The sequence below is a fragment of the Thalassophryne amazonica genome, chromosome 1, assembly GCF_902500255.1.
Source record: "Thalassophryne amazonica chromosome 1, fThaAma1.1, whole genome shotgun sequence".
Classification (NCBI taxonomy): Eukaryota; Metazoa; Chordata; class Actinopteri; order Batrachoidiformes; family Batrachoididae; genus Thalassophryne; species Thalassophryne amazonica.
The window spans coordinates 121450803-121475090 of NC_047103.1; the positions used below are offsets into that span (position 1 = coordinate 121450803).

Sequence of the window (24288 nt, forward strand, 5' to 3'; positions counted from 1 at the left end):
TGCCCACTCAAGTCGGTTACGACGACGAACTGGAGTCAGGTCGAGACCCCGATGAGGACGACGAGCATGCAGATGAGCTTCCCTGAGACTGTTTCTGACAGTTTGTGCAGAAGTTCTTTGGTTATGCAAACCCTATTGTTTCAGCAGCTGTCCGAGTGGCTGGTCTCACACGATCTTGGAGGTGAACATGCTGGATGTGGAGGTCCTGGGCTGGTGTGGTTACACGTGTTCTGCGGTTGTGAGGCTGGTTGGATGTACTGCCAAATTCTCTGAAACACCTTTGGAGACGGCTTATGGTAGAGACATGAACATTCAATACACGAGCAACAGCTCTGGTTGACATTCCTGCTGTCAGCATGCCAACTGCACGCTCCCTCAAGTCTTGCGACATCTGTGGCATTGTGCTGTGTGATAAAACTGCACCTTTCAGAGTGGCCTTTTATTGTGGGCAGTCTAAGGCACACCTGTGCACTAATCATGGTGTCTAATCAGCATCTTGGTATGGCACACCTGTGAGGTGGGATGGATTATCTCAGCAAAGGAGAAGTGCTCACTATCACAGATTTAGACTGGTTTGTGAACAATATTTGAGAGAAATGGTGATATTTTGTATGTGGAAAAAGATTTAGATCTTTGAGTTCATCTCATACAAAATGGGAGCAAAACCAAAAGTGTTGCGTTTATATTTTTGTTGAGTGTAGTTGTAGCAATAAGTGTACGAGGCATTAGAGGCAGCTACAAAATTACACGGGTTGCATACGATTCCTGCTTCATGCGCAATTCATGCGCAATTTGACCACATTCGTACTATGTGTGAAGGGGCCCTTAATGATGTCATCTTCCGCCCAGGAAACATTATTGGGCATTATTAAATATATGTATAAATATTATGTTTTTTCAGTCGTAGTCTCATCCCTATGGTCTATGAAAAAGTTTGTTGGTTTGATTTGAGCTAGAATCCGCTGGGAATTTGCTGTGCTGTATTTGTGTCAAAGTCCAAAAACAGGAACTCAAAAGGAGTTCTAAGTGTGAAGTGTGAAGGCATGTTTGTGTGGGACAGATTGAATTCAGAATTAGTGTTTGTAACATCTATCAATTACAGATTGATTAAAATGTCTTTTAATTACCCAGACTAATTAGACAACATTCCTGTGGCCTCTCTGTGTGGAGTTTGCATGTTCTCCTCGTGTTTGTGTGGGTTTCCTCCGGGTGCTCCGGTTTCCTCCCACATCCAAAGACATGCGGGTTAGGTGGATTGGAATCTTTAAAATTGTCCATGGGTGTGTGTGTGGGTGTGTCTGTGTTTGTTTGTCTATTTGTGGCCCTGCGACAGACTAGCGTCCTGTCCTGGGTGTACCCCGCCTTGCGCTCTATGACTGCTGGGATAGGCTCCAGCCCCCGTGACCCTTAATTGGACTAAGCGGTAGAAGATGAATGAATGAATGAATTAGACAACAAAAATTGGTGTCATTCAACAGTCAGGAGAACGATCAACAGAGGAATGCAGAGTATCATCATATTCAGACTTGCAGCCGAGCACAGCTCAACCTTCTGCACATGTGGGAATGAAAATATATTTCCAATAAATGTTTTGACAACTGACATTTTAGCTGTCAATTCGACCAAATTCGTACTATGTGTGAAGGGGCCCTAAAGTTCATCGTCATGAACACAGATAAAAGAAACGGGAAAAGCTCACTGCATCTTATGCCCTCAAGAAACATGGCAAGAATTTATTATTATTATTATTATTGTCTCTGGAAAATAAACATTGTGCTGTTCAAACAGGATTTCAAACAAGATTATGTGACTTTTTTCATTAATGTAGACTTTCTTTCATTGGAAAAAAAGACATTGTGACTTTGAATGGATTTACAGGAATTTACACAAGGATATGTGACTCTTTTACTATAAGGTATGTTATTGATAGTTTACCATGATTTTCAAAATATTGTACACACTGTAGCTGTGGTTTTTGAAATGCTTTAACAGTCTTTTCTGTCTTCATGAATTTCATGTAGTTTAATTGTTCTGAGTTAATGCATAATTTAAACTAGAAGCACTCAGAGAGTGCAAACCTCCGCCAAGGTCATGGGGTCACTGACGCCATAACTTCTACACGCCGTGGAATCATTGAACCTAAAAAAGTCTAACAATGATGTTTACTCAGTAGTAAAAAAAGTTTCATCTGCTGTGACTGGATAGCATGTATCCTTAGCGCTTGGCATCACAGTTTATTGCAACTTGCACCTTTCCCAGAAGCGACTGTCATCTGAGCACTGATATTGATATTGCATGTGCTTATAGACAAAAACAAATAAGAGACATAATTCAATTTATTATTCAACTAAACTGGAAATATATTAATTTTTTAACATTTATGAAACACTTCTCTAAACAAGGCCATAGGGTCACTGACCCTAAAGAGATTCCCTCCTTGGCACAGTGATCTATTTCTTTTTGTCTCTTTCTCTAAAATTGTATATAATCATTTCTGTCGCATTTGTTTGTTTGTCTGTCTGTTTGTCAGCAGGATAACTCAAAACGTTTTGAACGGATTGTGACGAAATTTTGTGGAGAGTACTGACGGGGACTAGAAGGAGAGAGCATATCTCACCCATATTGGCCTCTCTTCATTGGCTTCCTGTTAATTCTAGAATAGAATTTAAAATTCTTCTTCTTACTTATAAGGTTTTGAATAATCAGGTCCCATCTTATCTTAGGGACCTCATAGTACCATATCACCCCAATAGAGCGCTTCGCTCTCAGACTGCAGGCTTACTTGTAGTTCCTAGGGTTTGTAAGAGTAGAATGGGAGGCAGAGCCTTCAGCTTTCAGGCTCCTCTCCTGTGGAACCAGCTCCCAATTCAGATCAGGGAGACAGACACCCTCTCTACTTTTAAGATTAGGCTTAAAACTTTCCTTTTTGCTAAAGCTTATAGTTAGGGCTGGATCAGGTGACCCTGAACCATCCCTTAGTTATGCTGCTATAGACGTAGACTGCTGGGGGGTTCCCATGATGCACTGTTTCTTTCTCTTTTTGCTCTGTATGCACCACTCTGCATTTAATCATTAGTGATCGATCTCTGCTCCCCTCCACAGCATGTCTTTTTCCTGGTTCTCTCCCTCAGCCCCAACCAGTCCCAGCAGAAGACTGCCCCTCCCTGAGCCTGGTTCTGCTGGAGGTTTCTTCCTGTTAAAAGGGAGTTTTTCCTTCCCACTGTAGCCAAGTGCTTGCTCACAGGGGGTCGTTTTGACCGTTGGGGTTTTACATAATTATTGTATGGCCTTGCCTTACAATATAAAGCGCCTTGGGGCAACTGTTTGTTGTGATTTGGCGCTATATAAAAAAAATTGATTGATTGATTGATTGATTGATTGGTTGGAAATGACAAGAGGAACAAGTGATTAAATTTTAGTGGTGACCGGATCACGATCCGGATCCCGATGCTAAGGCGCTAGCATGTCTATGGCATTTTCAATGTTAAAAGTTAGCATTAAGCAGTTGTTAGATTATTAATATATAAACAAAAATAAATTTAAGAAATATTACAATTTGAAAACAAATGCGCCCGAATGTGATGACAGCTGCAACTGCTTAATGCTAACTTTTAACATTGAAAATGCCATAGACATGCTAACGCATTAGCATCGGGATCCGGATCGTGATCCGGATCACCACTAAAGTTTAATCACTTGTTCCTCTTGTCATTTCCAACCACTCCACAAAATTTCATCAAAATCCGTTCAAAACCTTTTGAGTTATCCTGCTGACAAACAGACAGACAAACAAACAAATGCGACCTAAAACGCGGAGGTAATAAAGTTCAACCCAATCCAACTTTCACCACTGTGCACTGTGACATGGGTTTGTGCTGTCCAATAGAAAAGAAACATCAGGCCAAAACACGGAAGACTACAGTGCAGAAATGTGTCACAGAACTGCTAATTTACACACAGCAGTTTTCTGAAGAAAATCCTAGCAAATGTATTGCAAATGTATTAATTGATTTCTGATTATTGTAAAAAAGTTTCTTACATTGGATCACTAGTAATTAACATAGTAAAAAATTTAAATAAAAGATTCTTTCAAAACCGTTCTTCATCCATAAATTAAAACCATAACTTACCTGTTGTTTCAGATAAGATGAATTCTGATTAACATTATAAGGAACGTTGCACATTATAAGACACTTTGGTCTGCTTGAGGTTTCTTCCTCAAATCATCAGGAGTTTTTCTTTACCACTGTCACCTGTGTGCTTGCTCTAGGGTTGGTAAGGTTAGACCTTACTTGTGTGAAGCACCTTGAGGCAACTTTGTTGTGATTTGGCACGATATAAATTTAAAAATGTTTATTTTTAGGCAAATACAATAGCATGAAAATTAATGTGTGCATGGTTCATTCATATCTTCATTTCAACCAGGAAAAAAAAGACACTGTAAATAAATACAAAAATATTTATTATAAATGCAACAGGAGATGATATAACAATGACTGCAGTGTGATTATTAATTAGGATTTCTCAACGTGACATAAACCTTATGATAAAATCAGTTTTTTAATTGAGTCATTTCAACTTAAAATTATGTCCTCAGAGCATGTGATTGCTGTTAATGCTATGATGAGGGCAGAGTAATTTCTAAAACATGAATCTGACTAGTGATTGTGAATGTTTTGAAATTCTGCACAATAAGGGTGGGGCTTCCTCTATCTATGCAAATATCTCTTTGACTGAACTCTGACTTCATGGACATGTTTAATGATTCATTCATGTAATGTTAAAATATAAAATGAAACAGCTTTTTAAAACAATAAAATACTTGCTGTTTAAACAGCCTTTGTTTTATTTAGAATCAGAATCAGAATCACCTTTATTGTCATTCCACAGTAAAACAGCACAACAAAATTTGCTTCCTCAAAATTTGCATCCTCAAAAACAATGCTCGCACTCACACCTAACTTACCCACACACACCCTCACATGAACACACATCCACACCCACCTACACACACACTTCCGTCAATATTAAGAACATCAGGAGATTTTTTTTTGGGGGGGGGGGGTGAGGCGAGCTCAGAAACCTCTAAAGTACACCATTCTAGTCAGACATGTGTCTCATATTGCACTGTCCCAAACAGACACATCTCATATTGTACTGATCCCACATTATCTTCATCCCATATTCACTTGTCCCATATTTCACGTCCCCCATTGGTCTAATTAAAGCATTTTTTATAGATTTAGAAGCGTAGCAAAAGGTGTTGGGTTTGCTGGACCCTCTGAACATTTAACCAGATGGTCTCCTCAGCAACTTCAACCTCTGGTGGAGTGTTTGAAGACACCTTTCTCCCATTTTGAAGAGCAGATCTTCCCTCTGGACTTCAGGTTTTGAAGTGTGTATTGAGGTTGTTTTCCTGATGTGAAGTAAAAAATATATTTCTTAAAATATAAAGAAACACAAAACAGTAAAAAACAAATCTAAGTTATCTAAAGTAGTCTTTTGTGTTATAGTTACAGAAGCAACAATTTGGTAAAATAAAAATAGACAACTATTTACAAATTAAAACATTCACTGAGCTTGACTGATTCTGCAGCTAAAAGGCTAAGATAATGTTACCCGTGCATTAAATCTTCAGCAATGCAGTAACGTCACATTTTGTTTTTAAATTATTCTCACCTCAGACAAATTTGCAGAACTAAGCTCCATTTGTACATATCCAAAAGTGAAGAATTTTGGATTGAGTGGGTCTACTCCATCACCCCGGCTGCGGTGTCTCACGCTGTGCTTTTTTGTGGTTCTGACAGACACAAATCCAAGATGGTGATTGCTCGGCTTTTTTGGGCTATGGAAAGGCCAGAGTGTGATGTAGAAATCTCTGCTCCCCTTGCTGCGTCTGGCGCGACGCCTATGACGTGACGCTTCTGACACATCTAACACTTCAGATGCAAAAGGAGGTGGAGGTGTTATTTGAAGCTGATAAAGCGTGCAATATGAAAAGCCCTTAAGTGTGATGTCGTGTTATGATGACTCATTTTTAAGTGATAACTGTTAATTTCTGTTATGATGACTCATTTTTAAGTGATAACTGTTAATTTTGATGCAGTCATGGTAAAGGCAGAAGTGGCTCTTCACTGTGAGAAGACTTAGTGCATGTGCATGTCTGTCATGAACACAGCCTGTTAAAAACAGTCTCTGCTACACAGTAAATTTTGCTGACTAAAATGTACTCTGCTGGGATAACATTTGATCCCAGGCTAAATAGAGTAAAAACACTCTATTGCAGAGTGAAATCAGCTCTACTGGCGTGGCCAACCAAACGGTGAACCACGGCTGATAAAGTATGTGCAGTAAAGGCAGGGCTGACCGAGTTTTAGGACAGACCCTTCGGTCTGCAACATCGTCTAATCCAACAGTGGGCAACGAGGGCCGAGACACTGCAGGTTTTCCTTGCAACCAATCACCTCAGCAGGTGGGTTGCTGATGAGCTTCTCCCCTGAACATAAACACCTGGTCATCATTGAAATCACCTGCGGAGACACCTGAACATTAATGAATCACCTGCTGACGTGATTGGTAGCAAGGAAAACCTGCAGTGTCTCGGCCCTTCATGGCACATGATTGCCCACCCCTGGTCTAGTCAATACAAGTGTTTTACACCAATAAGAGTTGATTTTACACTATGTTGATTTGATTTAGCCCTGTGGTAGAGTATTTTTAACTCTATTTAGATTGGGACCAAATGTTATCCCAGCAGAGTAAATTTTACTCAGCAAAATTTCCTGTCGAGGCTCAGCTTATCGATGCTGTCATCAATAGAACTGTGAAAAAAACATCTGTGTGATAAGGTAGCTGAAAAACAGCAGAGACTTACGCATGCAGGTTCACAGTGGGAGCTATAACAGGATTAAAACAGCGTGCTGCTCTGGTACAGAGAACAGTATCCAACGAGTATTGAGTTTTGAGGCAATTAAACAAATTGTTCCATTCAGTCCCATTTAGGTGAATGGACACTCAGCTTCTACAGGCAAATACATTGACCATAGACCATATAAGAAAATGATTTCTTGAAATGTATGGGATTGACGTTACAGGAATGTATGAAAGTTAACAAAATCATGTCAGTTGATTTGTGATAAGTAGCTGATTCTGAAAGAACTCGAGATGAACTGAGATGAACATGTTTTAATACATTTGCAGTCAATGAAATGTTACACAATTGTACATATTTGACCATTTAATTTTTACATTTTAGGGGAATCTGTGCTTCCCTTGTAGTCTGAGAGAAATCACCTCTGGTACCAATGCTCCCCATCCAAACTGATGGAGGTTGAGAGATGCTACAAAGACATTATGAGCAAAACTGCCCAAAGATAGGTGCACCAAGCTTGTGACATCAAATTCAAGAAGACTTGAGGCTGTCATTGCTGCCAAAGGTGCATCAATAAAGTATTGAACAAAGAGTGTGAATACTTATGTAAATGTGATTCCGTTGTTTTTTATTTTTAATATATTTGCAAAAAAAAAAAAAAAAAAAAAGTGGAAGTTGCAAGTGGAATTTTGAGGGAAAATGAATTTACTCTATATTGGAATAAGGCTGTAACATAACAAAAATGTGGAAAAAAGTGAAGCACTGTGAATACTTTCCAGATGCACTGTATGTATGCAAAGGGATGAAAGTCTACAATACAAACCTGGAGTTTTTTTTTTTCTTTCATTTCAACTCTATTTTGGTGGAGGAAAGAGACAAAATTACAAAAATTGCACCATTGTCCAGTTAGTTATGGACCTGACTATTTATCATCAATGTAAAGGCTACTGAGACATTTTGTTATTTGAGGTTATGTACGTAAAAATTTAGTTCAAGTTCTGTAAAATACAACACAACATTAGCAAAGTTCACAATTGGCATTCTGTTTGCAGCTGTCCAGCTGCAAATTCCAAAAGATTCCATCTTGACAGCAAAATTGCAGTGTGTTGCTTGTCTGTCAGTGATGTGCCCACCGACTGTGACCCTCCTCCGACCACATTAGATCACTAAAATAAGGACCAGGAAGTATATACACAACATTCCTCATGAAAACAACAGAAATCCTACTGATGAACAAGCAAACATTATGATCATTTTCCTGACAGCTTGACCACGGCCTAATACAGTGTGTGTGTGTGTGTGTGTGTGTGTGTGTGTGTGTGTGTGTGTGTGTGTGTGTGTGTGTGTGTGTGTGTGTGTGTGTGTGTGTGTGTGTGTGTGTGTGTGTGTTTTACAAACTGTAGATGTCAGCAGCAAAATAAAAAATTTAAATTAATTAAAAACAATTACTTCACACTACAGTTGTGTTGCAGAAATCATTCATTCATGAAATCATTAATGAATGATTCCTGCAACACAATTACACACAGTACAGTACATGATGTGGTTTGTAGTTCCTGTACCTCATCTTCATGGGCTTCTTTTAGAGACTCTATCTCTTCTTCATGCTCATCGTTCTTGGTGTTAAGAGCATATATCACCTAGAGGCATGAAGACATTAGGATTAGACAATAGAATGAGAAAGAAAAAGTGCATTTCTCACTCTTGAATTCTGCATCAAACATTCTGAAAAGATGAATAAAAGTCAGTTCAGCTAAAGTGAGCATATCAACATCAGTAAAATCCAACTATACAGACATACATTCATCAGCCATGTCATTAGGTAAACCTGTTCAAATTCTCTTCAAACAAATTAGCCAATCATGTGGTAGAAACCCAGTGCATTTTGGCATATACATAGATGACATTAAAAGGATCAGCTATACCTGAAAGCAAATTTCAGAACAGAGGGAAACAAAGGTGGAAGTCTTGTGAGGGACCATTAGCTATGACATTTTGGCCATGTGGCCCGTTTCTCTGTGTATAATCCAGTACACAGATGCCTGAGTGTTGAGGACCACAGTAGAGAAGGATAAGGGGACACCTACATTTCACCTGGCCGTAGTAATAGATGGTTATTTTAGAGATGTGGAAATGGACCGGTTGTCTGCCTGGGTCGTTGCCATCCAGGACCCATGCTGTTCGGTGGTGTTGTGCATGTAACCAAGCACAGCATCAGCACATGCTCCAGACCTGAGTGATCTGTAGATTTACTTTGACTTCTGTTTCATTGCAGACTAGGGATGGTTATCAAAACCAGTTCCTGTTAAGAAATTGATCCAATCCATCAACATCAATAGCCATTTTGTATAACAATTCCCTTGTTGGTTCATAAGTTCACATTACAACAACCGGAGCAGCTGTTGTTTTTTGAGTTGTATATCGGGAAAATTATCATTTCTCTATGTTAATTGTGGGACTGCCGTTTGTGAGAACCTGCTAAGTGAAGCAGCGGGTCACAGCATAAGCTGCGAAGCAGTCTCAGAAGCACGGATGCGCTTCAAAGCAGTGAAGCGCTGCAACGGGTTAGCAATTTCTTCATTAACCTCAAAGCCATTTAAAGATGTTAATCGTGAGTCACCTTTGTGCTGATTAAAGTTACTAACTGGGACTTGTTGCGGGCAGAAAAGAGAATCGTCCTCTGTTCCACAGGTTCAATGGTTCTCTGGTGTGAGCTGGACCTGCTTCATCGGTTGGTAAACTGATACTCTGGTAAAGAAATGAATAATATAATTAATAACTAGCAGGGTGCTGCAAAGCAAGTGAGGCCAACTGTGTGTGTCACTTCTGTACTTTAATGATGTGACATCACCTCTGTGCCTTTATGATTTGATATCAACTCTGTATATTAAGTAGACCTGCACTGAAATAATCCAGTCAGATCTTTGGACCAAAAAATGACCTATATTAACAAATAAGATCCTTCTGAATGTAGTAAAGTAAATCTGCAAGCCCAGATCTGTCATTCAACGGAGAAATCTTCGTTTAAAAATGACAAATTTACAGCTAAAATTTAGCCCTCCGCAAACTGTCAGCACATCCGGGACGTTGCCGAGACATCAAAGAGAAGACCCTATCCCAGCATGCATTGCGCGCACCAACTGCAATTTGTGGATTTACGTCAGTTTGCATCTCTTACAAAAGCAACCTTTTTATTGTCTTATACGGAAGGATCGAGTTTTTTTAAACCTTCATATTGTCAAGAAAGATGACTTTAAGCTTGCTTTTAGCTTGTTTTCATCTTGGAATATAATACGTGCCATGGGATTAATACACATGTTGTTGGATTAACTGAACAGTGTTTGGTACTTTCCCGGAGAAAAGTGAGGGTCATACCGGACTTTTCCATTACAAATGGGGAGGCCCACGGAATGAACTCAGTGGTGAAGATGATGGAATATGTCTAAGATGATGCTAAAATGACAAAGTATGATCAAATGAAGTATTAATGTGTTTAAAAGTAATATCTAAGAATGATTCCAACATAACGAGTATGATTAAATGAACTATTAATGTAATAAAATTAAGAGTTGATTAGAAAAAGTATTAGAAAAAGTATGTTACAAATAAGTGAAATGAATGATTGAAGAAGTTGTTTTTCATAAAGAGTGCAGAGTCAGAGAGAAAGAGGAAGTAGTGTCGCAAGCAGAGCAAGAGAGCTGATGATAAACAACTGATCAAATGATTAAAATGTGATAAAATATGAAATGCATATTAAGGAGACGAAAATGTTTGTATATGATCATATGAATTGTTTTATGTGAAAGAGAGTTTGTAATGGAAATGATTGAATGTGATTGATGTGATTCTAAAGACATGATTAGGAAAAAACGAATTCTTAGAAAAGCTGAAGTGTTACAGAAAAGAGGAACTTGAGAAATAAGTTACTGGCAAAGGGCTGCAGATGGCTTCCAGTAAGGGAGGAGAAGGGAGAAGGTTTTGAGTCACCATCGTCCCCATGGTAACCAAGATCATCTGAAGAACGGCAAAAGTCAGCACATTATAAACTGTAGAACACCAGGAAACGGGGTATTCATCCAGGGAGAGGTGCTGTTGTCACTTCTCCCCTGCTACGAGGAGATCACAAGACTTGACCATCTTGTGAGCAGCAATTGGAATCATAGAGTGAGAGGATTGGAGCCATAAGAGATCATTTGAGAGAGTTTTCAACTCCCACTCAGGCTGTCCAGTCACAGAGTAGCAGAGCATTGGAGAATAATCACTGGCCTTAAGTCTGAGTGAGGAAGTTTCAACGTTTTCTCTCTCAAGGAACATCACAGCATACCAGAATGGATTAGATCAACTTTTGGTTGATTGAAGAAGGAATAAACTCTTATGTGGATTAATTTCCTGAAGGATTACAACATCACACAAGGATCGTGGTCAGCTAACAACTAATAGCTGATGAAGAGGAAATCAAGTTCATCGAACTGGGGATTTTAACATCAAAAACCTCCTTCTCTCACTCCTAGAAAAATTGTTAAGAAATTAATCCAGTCCAGTCAGAGTGAGATCAGACAGCATTATTGAATCAAAAACAAAATCTCTGCCAATTATTATTCTGATTATATTTGAATCTCTGTTGTGAAATTATCATCATATAACCTATTTTGATTATGGTCAAAACCTGCAATAAATTTCCAAGCATGCAGTTAAAGTGTTAAGGCTCGGACATTGGATTTATTGATGCTTCTTAAGGTGTAAAAGTTAAAGTTTATTGGGTGTATAACATCAAAAAGTGCTCTAAAAGGTTAGTCTGGTTTTTAATGAAATTAACGCATCCTGGGGACTCGCTGTATGAGTCACTAAATTTAAAATCTAGCAACATTCCAAGAGCCCTGATCCATAAGAGGAGAGCTGCCGTTAACGGGCGTGGCCGGCTCGTATCCTGGTTCCAGAGAAGGCTATTCGACCGGCGTGCGAGATCAGCGTCAGCGGGGTGGACGACTCGGATGGAGGCAGTGAGCGGCTAGACGATCTCCTCGCCACCAGCTTGAACAGCCTTTGTGCAGCCCTGCCGGGTAATACCCGTGGAGACACGAAGGTCGGACCCCAGAGATGGAGAGCTGGTTTTTAGTACACAAACACATTCATCGGAGGGTGAGCGTGTGTCGCGTGTGGCACCCGACAGGGACCTGACGAAGTGTAGTCGGGTCCGAGGAGAATCCTGGCCAAAGGAGAGTCTTTGCCATTGGATAGGTGGAAAGCCCCTGAGTAGATCACCAAAGGAGACAGTGTTGTGGAGAGTGCCGGCTGATGGCCTGTATAGGTCCAGTAGGGCTTGAAACATATCTGTTTTCCAGAGGTGTGAAAGTTTGGAGGCGACTACCAGAAGGACGAAGTAAAGACAACAGGAGCAAGTATCGCAGGGAGCTGGGATCAAGGACGAGAAGCAGACGTGTCACTGCTGGATCGTTTGAACTGGGACGAGAAGCAGACGTGTCACTGCTGGATCGTCTGAACTGGGACGAGAAGCAGACGGAGATAGCCTGCTGGATCGTCACGAAACGGCGAGGTAGGGAAGCAGGCGAGCCAGCCTGGTATTGCTCATGGGGATGCAGAGTACTACTGGGCTATCGAGCAGGATATTGGGAGGAAAGGAAGCTGTTTTTCCAGCATTATCAGACATGATGTTTGCAGAATGATAATGCCTACCTGGAAACATTGGGGAAATTATAATCTCACCTGTGACAACACCCGCAGCAGAGTGCCGAAAGTGGATACTACATCTACAATAATCCCTCCGTTGAACAACGCTACCGACATGGGAACAGGAATACCATATTCCAAACCAACCGTCATCTCACCAGTAGCATTGGTGGGGTCCACAAAGATATCACCAACACAGAGAAAAACTAAACCACTCCCTACATTGCCAACACAAGATACCCAGCAAGTATTAGAACCAAAAGTTAGAAGTATTGATAATGTGGTTAGAAATAGATGGAAGAAGATTCATGATTATTGTGTAAAAGAAAAAGTAGCAAAATTAGATAGATGTTATTGGAATCGACCTATTGGATGTAAATCTCAAAAATACATGGTGCTTACACCAGTTATTGATTTGATAGACAGGATTACTTGGAAACAAAAACAGGAGGCAAAAAATGATGAATGGCTTAACGACACTTTTCCGTGGTCTGGAGCGTTCCACTGATACATTTTGAGGGGAATCTTCCAAAGGGCAACACGTGGACTGGGCATAATTTGCGAGGGTCCACATAAAGCAAAATTCTATGTGCAAAAAACTACCAAAGCCTGATGAGCTAAGGTTAGTACCTCGGGATGATTTTAGCAAAATTGATCAATGCGTGGCGAATAAAATCTATGGAAGCTTACATGAGACAGAATACCATAATAATTTGGCTGAAGGTTCTGGTAAATCCCCCCGATGTCCCATAGACCAAATTAAGACAGGGAATTGGCTAAGATGGGTATATAACTGTACAAAGTTGTTACAGATTCCAACCATTAAGGGGACCCTTCAAGCATGGCAGGAAGGAGTTAAGCGTAGTAAGGACGTCACCTGGTGGGGAATGGAGAAATATGAAATTGAAGATTGGGTATTCCCCTGTTTAGATCAAAGTAATAATTATTGGGTTAAATATCATACATCGCCACAGTCTACTCCAGAGATAGAGCTACTTGGTCTGGTGTACTCTGGAGACCAAATCCTTATGTTACGCCACGGCCATGGAAAATGATTTGTAATAGAAGTAATACCACATGCACGATAAGCCTTGCCCGTCAAAATTGTAGAAAAGTTCCTAGCTGGGAAGAATATTGTGACGCTTACTATGACGGCGAGTATGACACTTACGGCCATCAAACAGCTTGGGAGAAGAATAGTGCAGGCGAATGGATAAGAGCTTTTCCACCCAACGTTGGATGTGCCAAGGCTTGTCTTGGGACATGGAATGACAAAAAGGAAGCAGATCCTAGGCCACATAGTGCCATTTGTTAGAGATGCTTTGATAATGCTTGAAGAAGGATATGCCTTCAAGAAAAGTCTATGCGAAGGACGAGAAATTGTCGGTTACGAATGGTTGGGACCCAATCGGATTTACATAATGGTACATGTGAATCGCTTGCAGAACATTGGTTAAGCTGTGGAAAAGGAAGAAGTCGGCATGAATGTTCTTGGTGGGAAAGAACGCAAATATCGCTGGAGGAATCATCACCACATTTGCAGCAGAGACCGGAGAAGTCATTAAAGAAGGTCTCGAAGTAGTGACTGGTGGATTGGACATTTTGGATATCTTTGGCCCTATCTGTTAATCATAATAGGACTTATTATTGCCTGCAGTAATTGGATATGATTTTGATAAAGGAAGTTTCGCAGCCGCCCTGCGCTTGTGTGGGAGGAGCACACAACGCAGAGATATGGAGCCCCTCCTCCATTAGGGGAGGAGCGATGGAGCCTACAAAGCCCGACGCCGAGACACGCCCTGTTCATTCTGCCTTGGGGGAAGGGAAAGGAAGAAGAAGCATCTACATAAACAGCATACCAACTTAAGGAGAATAAGTAAAAAGAATAAGAGAGCACAATGTCCAAACAATACTGGCGGCATAAATGACAAGTGAGTAGAGTGGAGTTTATTGCACTACTGTTAATATGGCTGCTATACTGCTGTGTCGGCCGTTGGGACTTACGAACAACCACTGCGAATAGTAACGCTACTACATGGATGTGTCGATTGGCGATCATCAATCTGCCATACGGTCAGAGTGACTTAGGGTTGTCTTATTCATCACTCACGTCCTCGGGCGCTTTAATCTCCAGTTTGACTGTTGGGGAATATGGCAGTACACATCAATTACAATTTGGAGGGTGAACATATGACAGCAATCTTTTACGCCTCGGCAGTGATAGCTGACATTGTGTGCGAAGCTGTGATGGCCCTGACCCTATTGGCGTACATAGCTACGTTAACTGGAGCCGTACAAACGCAAGAAAACCCTGGCTCTACAAACTTGGACTTATCATAATTTGGGCCTTAGGATGGGGGAATATTATCAGCTTTATACTGGCTGTCCATGGTTAGTCAACTACTCCTGCTGTTATGGTTTTACGACCTATGATGCTTGCTTCCCGCGTACAGCTCCTTCAGCTACAGCGGGAATGGTAACGTCATCACAGTCCCACTCTCCTACGGTGATCATGAGGCAGCTCTGGCGTGCATCTGAATAATCCCGACGAACTCTTTTGCTTGCTTGCAATAATAGTTAAAAGACTAATGTTTCCTCTTACACTATAGGGGGATATAAGATGTATTCATTGTCAAGCCACCCTGGAACAAGCGATCTACTTCTGGGAGGTAACACCGACTCTGTGGTGCCCGACGTGTTATAGCAACAACTTCGCTGTTCAAGTGGCACGGGGAATAGTGGGATGGAAGGATACATCTTTCCTGCCCCAGGTACCAACAGCAACATACCTAAAAATTGAAGCCGAGGCAACCATAATTTGGCATTCCCTTTTGGTTGATCAAATACGAGCTGACACTGTAGTGTCTCCAGAAGGAAATATGTATTGCCCCGTGTTTACCAAAATGTGGATGTACCCTACGGGAATAAGATTCTCCACAGCTCATCTTGCCGATGGCCGGATCGTGGCCATTGGTCCTTCATTACCACCAGCTCCACGTTCATCTCCACAGCACACTGTGGAGACTGGAGTGCAGACCGAGGATATCAACTGGTGTTTGGAGGCTCTCACGCAGGTGTTCCTGGACGAACACCTTCAACAGCCCGAGCCTGAGGATATTCACGCTGAAGCTTCACCTCAACCGAAGGATACATCACCACGACCATCTACACCAGTTACACCATGTTATACACCCGTCACCCCCACTTCACCATGCGCACCATCGTTCCCTGATTATCATCTCAGGAATATGAGGCAACTCCATCTCCATCGGGATTACCATCACAAACATCGCTACTGGAAGAGCAGCCTTCTGACGGCGACAGCAATCTACAGATGGGCGGAGAGGAGTATGTGGTGCTGGATGAGTGTCGTTCAACTCCAGCTCCTCCAGTTCTGTCTCCGATGGTGGATGAGAAAGAAGTGCTCACCCTTCACCCTGTCGACGACGACGGGGATGTTTTTATGGAAGTATAGAGAGATCGGCAGAGCTTCAAGTCATGGAGGGGGTGTCAAGAAAGATGACTTTAAGCTTGCTTTTAGCTTGTTTTCATCTTGGAATATAATACGTGCCATGGGATTAATACACATGTTGTTGGATTAAACTGAACAGTGTTTGGTACTTTCCCGGAGTAAGTGAGGTCATACTTTTCCATTACAAACGGGGAGGCCCACGGAATGAACTCAGTGGTGAAGACGATGGAATATGTCTAAGATGATTCTAAAATGACAAAGTATGATCAAATGAAGTATTAATGTGTTAAAAGTAATATCTAAGAATGATTCCAACATAACGAGTATGATTAAATGAACTATTAATGTAATAAAATTAAGAGTTGATTAGAAAAGTATTAGAAAAAGTATGTTACAAAAAGTGAAATGAATGATTGAAGAAGTTGTTTTTCATAAAGAGTGCAGAGTCAGAGAGAAGAGGAAGTAAGTGTCGCAAGCAGAGCAAGAGAAGCTGATGATAAACAACTGATCAAATGATTAAGATGTGATAAATATGAAATGAATATTAAGGAATGAAAATGTTTGTATATGATCATATGAATTGTTTTTATGTGAAAGAGAGTTGTAATGAAATGATTGAATGTGATTGATGTGATTCTAAAGACATGATTTAGAAAAATGAATTCTTAAAAAAAGCTGAAGTGTTAACAGAAAAGAGGAACTTGAGAAATAAGTTACTGGCAAAGGGCTGCAGATGGCTTCCAGTAAGGGAAGGAGAAGGGAGGAGGTTTTGAGTCACCATCGTCCCCATGGTAACCAAGATCATCTGAAGAACGGCAAAAGTCAGCACAATATAAACTGTAGAACACCAGGAAACGGGGTTATTCATCCAGGGAGAGGTGCTGTTGTCACTTCTCCCCTGCTACGAGGAGATCACAAGACTTGACCATCTTGTGAGCAACAATTGGAATCGTGGAGTCAGAGGATTGGAGCCATAAGAGATCATTTGAGAGAGTTTTCAACTCCCACTCAGGCCGTCCAGTCACGGAGTAGCAGAGCATTGGAGAATAATCACTGGCCTTAAGTCTGAGTGAGGAAGTTTCAACGTTTTCTCTCTCAAGGAACATCACAGCATACCAGAATGGATTAGATCAACTTTTGGTTGATTGAAGAAGGAATAAACTCTTATGTGGATTAATTTCCTGAAGGATTACAACATCACACAAGGATCGTGGTCAGCTAACAACTAATAGCTGATGAGAGGAAATCAAGTTCATCGAACTGGGGATTTTAACATCAAAAACCTCCTTCCCTCACTCCTAGAAAAATTGTTAAGAAATTAATCCAGTCCAGTCAGAGTGAGATCAGACAGCATTATTGAATCAAAAACAAAAATCTCTGCCAATTATTATTCTGATTATATTTGAATCTCTGTTGTGAAATTATCATCATATAACCTATTTCGATTATGTTGTTGGCACTTGCAAAACCTGCCGTTAACGGGCGTGGCCGGCTCGTATCCTGGTTCCAGAGAAGGCTATTCGACTGGGGTGCGAGATCAGCGTCAGCGGGGTGGACGGCCGGATGGAGGCAGGGAGCGGCTAGACGAATCTCCTCGCCACCAGCTTGAACAGCCTTTGTGCAGCCCTGCCGGGTAATACCCGTGGAGACACGAAGGTCGGACCCCAGAGACGGAGAGCTGGTTTTTAGTACACAAACACATTCATCGGAGGGTGAGCGTGTGCCGCGTGTATCTAAAAAATAATAACGGGATCTGACAATATTGTCTTGCGGTACGTTTGGTGAGTACACATTTATTTTATTTTTGCTTGAAAATCCTTGAAAATATCCGTAAGACTTTATTTGTATGGCCGTATGACTCTGAAACTTGGAAAAATCCGTATAATTTATGGACAAACCATATATGTTGACATGTATGCCCATTTGTCTTGTCATGGGGGTCATGTGCAATATGGATGTGTGCATGTGCGGGTGTGTGTGGATAAGTTATGTGTGAATGTGAGCATTGTTTTTGAGGATGCAGAAGTAAATTTTGTTGTGCTGTTTTACTGTGCAGTGACAATAAAGGTGATTCTGATTCTGACAGGCTTCCCTTCTCCACTGGGAACTGAGAAAGAACTGCACTTTTCATGACTGCTTCGGTGATTGCAGCTGAAAATAAAACAGTACACTATTTTCTGTTAGAAGTGATGCTGTGTTTGTGCAGGCTGTCCCCGGAAGTAGTCAAATCCCGCAATATCATGCAGATGTTCAAATGGCACTGCGATTCCCTATTTCCACATGAAACATACAAATATTTCCAAATAGTGCATGATGAGTCCAGCTCCACCAATATTAACAGAAATTTATGATGTAGGGGAATTCAGGACAATGCTATATTAGTCATCCAAAAGAGAGACCAATGAGTCTTTAATCTGGAATTCAATGATTCCACAGAATCAGGCTGTTTTTTTCTTATTATCTCAGCAGGCACACTGTTCCACAGAATAGGTGCATGATAAGAAAACGCTCTGTTATGATTCTTTTATGATACATTTTACTTTTTATTCATACTTTAAACAATAAGTGTTTACAGCCATTTTGTGCACTGTTAGTACAAAGATTTGTGATGTATTTTATTTCACTCATTTTGATGATGTAATTGTTATGACATACCACTGGTGTTTTCCATAACAGTGTTGACTCTTGTCAGTCCACAGTAAAGTCAGATTCCAAGGTGATGTTTCAGTTTGTGCTCCTCTCTGTGAGTGTGAGCCTTTGATTCTCTGCAGTAAATCAGCCATGGAAATGTTCCCTCAATTATACATGATTATTTTAATGACGCTGGTGCTGTGCTGCTTTCATCTCTCTCCACTCCTGTGCTTTCATCCTTTTATCTCATTCCCCTTTTGTTCTTTATCTTCGACTCTCCCACACTTATTTGTCACTCTCCTTTTTATCTTTATCTCCTGTGAATAAAGACAGCTCCAATTCCTGTTTGTGTCCTTGTGTCTAAGTATAAAACATTGATTCTATAAATATCCTCTCTTCAGTGGAGTGTCTAACAGTGTTAAACAAATTTGTTTCAGTGCCACAAAATCCACACAAAAGCTGTTTTTGTTGATGTCACGCACCCTATATATATATATATATATTATTTATTTATTTATTTTTTTGTCTAAATGTCTGTATTTATAAAATTTAATGCATCCTGGTGATAATGTAACCCCGGGTTGGCCAGCTGTCCGGTATCACAATGTGGAGCCTGTAAAGAATAAATGAAAATATATTCTAAAACCAATGTATGATGTCACCACATCAGTGGCCTCCTCTAAACTGTTGCACTCTAAAAGCACATCCCATAGTGTGCAGTCAAAACAGCCCTGAAGTTTTTCCTGCACCTCACAGTCCCACTGTTTGACCTGCTTCTTAACCACGCCCCCCCCCCCCCCCCCCCCCCGTAACTTCGTGCGGTAAAATGGGATTAAGTGCAAAACATTATGGTCTGCAGTACTGAGTGGTGGTTTTTTTTATAGGCTCTGTATGTACCCTTTATATTACCATAGCAAAGGTCAATTGTTTTGTTGCCCCTAGTGGCACAGGTAACATACTGATGATAAGTGGGAAGAGTCTTACTAAGTCTGCAGCCGTTGAAATCCCCTAAAACCAGCACATGAGAGTCTGGCGATGCGCTCTCGAGCCGGTGAATGCGTGATGCGATGGCTTCAGACGCGCGCGCAGCATTCCCTGATGGAGGAATGTACATGAGCACAAGCGCAAATCGTCCAAACTCCCGGGGAAGGTATTTAGGTCTGAAGGACAGGGGGAGCAGCTCCACGTCAGGAGTACAACTAGAGTCTATAACGGTGGCCGCCCTGCTCCAAGCCTGGTTGATGTACACACAGATCCTTCCCCCATGCCTCTTCTGGCTGCACAGTGCGCACTAAAAGGTCTAGTTCACGACATTCAACCATAAGTCAGCTTTCTCAATGAAAATGAAAATGAAAACAGAGCTGCAGCGTGCATCACTAAAAGCTAAGGCAGCAGCTGTAATGGAAAAATTGGCCATTGAACAGGAGGAAGCACAGCTCCAGGCAGAGCTTGAGGTAGAGCGAAGGCGAAAGGAAGCTACCATCAAAGCTAAGAAAGAAATGCATGAAATTCAACAAAATTAGCTGAGTCAAAAACCATATGGATTTGAATCACGTGTGATTACATCAGACATGCTTGAGCCCTCGTGGGCATGCGAGAGTTTTTTCACACCTGTCGGTTACGTCATTCGCCTGTGCGAAGTCTTTGAGTGAGGAGTGGCCCACCCTCTCGTCAATTTTTCATTGTTTAGGAATGGCTCAGAGACTGCTGCTTTGTTTGATCAAAATTTTTTCAAAACTGTAAGGCACAACTGAGTGGACACCATTCGATAAATTCAGCTGGTTTTTGGTAAAAATTTTAACGGCTGATGAGAGATTTTGGTGTGTAAGTGTCGCTTTAAGGATGGCCCACGGCGCCTGACGGTGATCTGCGCTCCGAGGCATCGTCGTCTCACTGTTTCAAGCTGAAAACTTCCACATTTCAGGCTCTGTTCACCCAGGTCATCGTCAGAGAACAGAGAAGTTTCAGAAGAAGTCGGCATGAGGAGTTTATGCGGACATTCCACTGTTAAAGGAGATTTTGTAATGAAAGAACGTGCGGGCAGATTCGCATGTCGGCCGGACCCGACCGCGGGGGGTCGCCACAGGAAAAACACCTCCATTGGAAACCTTAACGGACAAGTTGGAACATGCCCAGCTGTTAAACAATTTCTCAGATACTCACTTGTTGAAAGCCATCAAAAGCCGCCTGAATTTTACAAATGGTTTTCAACACGGAGGTGTTTTCCTGTCGCGGCGCAGACGGATTTGCGTCGTCGTCACGGAACCGACTCGGCGAATTTGCCCGCTCTTTCATTACAAAATCTCCTTTAACAGTGGAATGTCCGCATAAACTCCTCATGCCAACTTCTTCTGAAACTTCTCTGTTCTCTGACGACAACCTGGGTGAACAGAGCCTTAAATTAGGAGTTTTCAGCTCGAAACAGCCAGACAGACGCCCCTCCGACCGCTCCGCGCTGATCCGCTTTGTGAGCTGTCCTTAAAGCGAAAGAAACTCCACAATCTCTCATCAGCCGTTAAAATTTTCACCGAGAACCAGCTGAATTTCTCGAATAGTGTCCACTCGGATATCCTTCACAGGTCCTGAAAAAATTTTGATAAAGCAACGCGCGCCGTCTCCAGCAGCATCTCAGACATAGGATTTCAGCCGAGAGGGCTGGACCAGTGCTCACTCAAAGCCTGCCCACAGGCGGATGACGTCACCGACGCGTGAAAAAACTCACGCATGCGCACGAGGGTTCAAGCATGTCTGGTGTAATCACACGTGATCCAAATCCATATAGTTTTTTTTTTTATAAAACTGCCGGTTAGTTTTCTAATAAACCTCGTATAACTGAGGCAAAAAAGAATGAAAATGATACAGTTGTGCTGGATAGTTTGTGCCAAGCCATAACCCAACAGGCTAATGTCACAGAGTACTTAGTGAAGAATCACAAGACATCTTTACTTCCTGATCTCACTATTAAAACATTCAAAGGAGACCCACTAGAGCAGGGGTAGGCAACCTGTTCCAGAAAGAGCCATGAGGGTGCAGGTTTTCTTTGCAGCCACTGACTCCACCAGGTGATTTCACTGATTAACTGATTCCATCTGCTCAAAGTGATATTAATCAGTAAAATCACCTGGTGGAGTCAGTGGCTGCAAAGAAAACCTGCACCCTCATGGCTCTTTCTGGAACAGGTTGCCTACCCCTGCACTAGAGTAAAAATCATTTATTAGATCCACTGAACATGGCATTGAAAGCCGTCCTGAGGATGACCGTGACTGTCTGCAGTTTTTGCTGCAGTACACAAGTGGACAGCCACACGAGTTGGTGAAGAGCTGCATTCACATGCCACCTTCAACAGGATATGCCAAAGCAAAGCAAATGTTGCAAGACTATTTCAGTGATGACTACAAGATTGCAGAGGCATACTTAAAGGAAGCCACGGACAGGCAGACAATCAAACCAGAAGATGGCGGTGTGCTACAGTCATCTGCATTGTTCCTGACTGGTTGCTCCAACACAATGGCAGATATTAGCTACATGGAAGACTTGGACAATGCAGCTTACATTAAGGCATTAGCTAGCAAGCTACCCTACAAACTGAAGGAATCCTGGAGAAAACAGGCCTGCGACCTGCAAGAAAAAACAAAGGCAAGAGTTAAATTCAAGGACTTTGTTGAATTTGTGAACAAGCAAGTAAAGTACTTACTACACCCTCTCTATGGGAACATAAAAGACAACACCACCAACACAAAGGATTCAATTTGACAGAAACCAAAAGCACAAGACAAAGACACAGCTAGATCCAAGAAGGTTTTCACAACATCCGTTGCTTCGTTTGCAGAAAACAAAGCCCAGAAGGAAAATGAAAGCTCAACATCTAACAAAACAAAATCAGTGGATGCTAATGGGAAACCATGTCTTTACTGCAGCGGAGAACATCACAGTTTCGCAGTCTGCAAAGGATTCAAGAAGAAGCCACACAAGGAAAAGCTTAGGTTTTCAGAAGTAAAGGGCTGTGCTTCGCATGCTTGAAACATGGCCATATGAGTAGCAGCTGTACAGAGAAGGCTCAATGTCAAGAATGTGCTCGTTCACATCCTACTCTGCTGCACATCACATTTAAAGAGTCAAAGGAAGAAACGACGAAAGATAAAGAAAGTAAAGATGAGCAAGCTGTCACCAACGCTCTTGTTCAAGCATCTGAACTATGTGGTGTCACTGGGGCTGGTAAAGAAGATTGCTTCCTGTCCATAGATCCAGTACAAGTCAAGGCACAGAAAGGAACCAAGATAGTGACCACGTACACATTTTTGGACCCAGGTAGCTCCGCTACCTTTGTTACAGAATCACTAATAAATGAGCTGAACCTGAATGGACGCTGCACAAGCATCTCCTTGCGAACCATGGGGAATGAGTCTGTGGTGAATACGCGTATAGTGACAGGACTGGAAATCAGTAACCTGGAAGGTAACCAGTTTATTGAACTTTCAGAAGTGTTTTCCCAGAAGGCCATTCCTGTGACGAAGGATAATATCCCACGCCAAGAGGATGTCAGTAGGTGGCCTCACCTAAAAGAAGCTTCCTGCCATTGAAGCAGAAGTTGGACTGCTAATCAGAGCTAACGTTCCCAAGGCCATGGAACCAATTCAGGTGGTGAGTAGCGTGAATGACGGGCCATATGCTGTGAGGACAGCGTTAGGCTGGACAGTCAACGGTCCTGTTAAAGGAGGCAACGATGGACAGAGAACTAAGTCGTCAGCAGTTACAGCTAACCGAATCTCAGTAGCCAGGCTAGAAGAGCTTTGGCATCAACAATTCAAGCTGGATTTCCCCGATGCAGGACAGAGTGAAGACATTGAAATGTCAAAAGAAGATCACCAATTTATGAACATGGTTTCTCAGTCTGCACAACTGAAAGATGGTCATTACAGTATTTGCCTTCCACTGAGAAACAAATCGCTGTGCATGCCAAACAACAGATCAGTAGCAGAACAACGTGCACTGAACTTACGAAAAAGATTCACTAAAGACACAGACTACCGTGAAGTGTATGTTGCATTTATCAATCAATCAATCAATCAATTTTTTTTATATAGCGCCAAATCACAACAAACAGTTGCCCCAAGGCGCTTTATATTGTAAGGCAAGGCCATACAATAATTATGTAAAACCCCAACGGTCAAAACGACCCCCTGTGAGCAAGCACTTGGCTACAGTGGGAAGGAAAAACTCCCTTTTAACAGGAAGAAACCTCCAGCAGAACCAGGCTCAGGGAGGGGCAGTCTTCTGCTGGGACTGGTTGGGGCTGAGGGAGAGAACCAGGAAAAAGACATGCTGTGGAGGGGAGCAGAGATCGATCACTAATGATTAAATGTAGAGTGGTGCATACAGAGCAAAAAGAGAAAGCAACAGTGCATCATGGGAACCCCCCAGCAGTCTACATCTATAGCAGCATAACTAAGGGATGGTTCAGGGTCACCTGATCCAGCCCTAACTATAAGCTTTAGCAAAAAGGAAAGTTTTAAGCCTAATCTTAAAAGTAGAGAGGGTGTCTGTCTCCCTGATCTGAATTGGGAGCTGGTTCCACAGGAGAGGAGCCTGAAAGCTGAAGGCTCTGCCTCCCATTCTACTCTTACAA

General features: G+C 41.8%; 1 pseudogene; it reads right to left on the minus strand.

Annotated features, from left to right (window-relative positions):
- LOC117513685 overlaps positions 1–24288 on the minus strand; it is a 729285-nt pseudogene that overhangs the window by 549794 nt on the left and 155203 nt on the right.